A 1,288-nucleotide genomic window follows, 5' to 3' on the forward strand; every position below is an offset into this window, starting at 1 on the left:
CCCCCCACTCAGGGACGAGCATATCTAATGTGCGTGGCTTCGTATTTACCAAAATACTTCAGAAATAAAATAAGATCCCTTGTTCCAAGCAGCGCTCGCCTCGGAGAGGAGCGGCGGCCGGGTTATGCAGCTTTCCCACTTGCACCGCACACAATAAATAATCTCGGTCCCTTTTATTATTTGTATTTATTTATTTATTTATTTGCCCATTGAGAAGAACGTATTTCACGGTTGCATATTCAGGGGGGCGAATGTTCATTTGGAGAGATGGAAAAAAAAAAAGATCAGTGTTTACTGTAAGGTTGTTAGGCTGGATGYAGTCTTGTTGAATTAGAATGAGATTTTAATAATTTATAAAGCAGGTTAGGGAAACTGTTACTAAATTTACAGCAGAGAAGTGTCAGTAAAGCTTCTTGCTGACACAATGATCCTGCAGTTTAAGTGATCTACTTTAGTCCCTGTCCATTTTTTTTTTTTTTTTTTGGTAATTTCATTTTGAGCGAGTGCAAACATTTCTGCAGAAACGGTTACACTTTAATGATGCACGTGATGAGGAGATGAAGAATCTTTTTGAGGAGATGAAACAGGGCCAACAAATTCAGGTTTYGAGTATACATTTTTTGCTGTTATTTCCAGAATTTGGCTTATGTAACAGGTAACTTTGTTTTTATATGCTTTTTGGAGGACTGTTGAAATCTTAGAAGTGGGTTGCTGAAGTACAGGCCATTCCATTTCAGTTTTTCTGACTTTTTTATTTATTATTCTTGGCTGGGAACGGTGACATTTTTTTCAGTGGATTAATAAGAGCTGTTTAATCATTTTGCTGATATTATATTAAATTCAGAAAGTATAAGTTGATAGTGAAGTAATACCTCAGAAAAATCAAAAAAGAGGGAATGACTTTTTTTCATTATGGTAATGCCAGCTGCATAGTTCAGCACCTGGGGGCTGCACATGATTCCTTGAAGGAACTCTGGAGTTGATACTTCCATTTTCTGGATAGATTGAGTGCACATATATATATAATTTTGCATTAAACAGTTTTTATTTTTCTGAACTTGTTTCCCCTATCGCAGTAAATCATACTTCTAAAGCTTTTCTCACAAAAGATCAATCCAAATAATGTCTATTTCAATGTGTTTAATAATTTATGAAGCATATCAGTAACCAAGTATTTTAATAAAATAAGTACTTGAAAATGTTCTCTATCTTGTGGAATCAACTCCTTTTAGCACTCGAGTCACTTTGGTAATTGAAGTCAACAGACACTGAGGATGAGTAATGCTTT

Source organism: Apteryx rowi, unplaced genomic scaffold (assembly GCF_003343035.1).
Source record: "Apteryx rowi isolate R43461 unplaced genomic scaffold, aptRow1 scaffold_78, whole genome shotgun sequence".
NCBI classification, from domain to species: domain Eukaryota; kingdom Metazoa; phylum Chordata; class Aves; order Apterygiformes; family Apterygidae; genus Apteryx; species Apteryx rowi.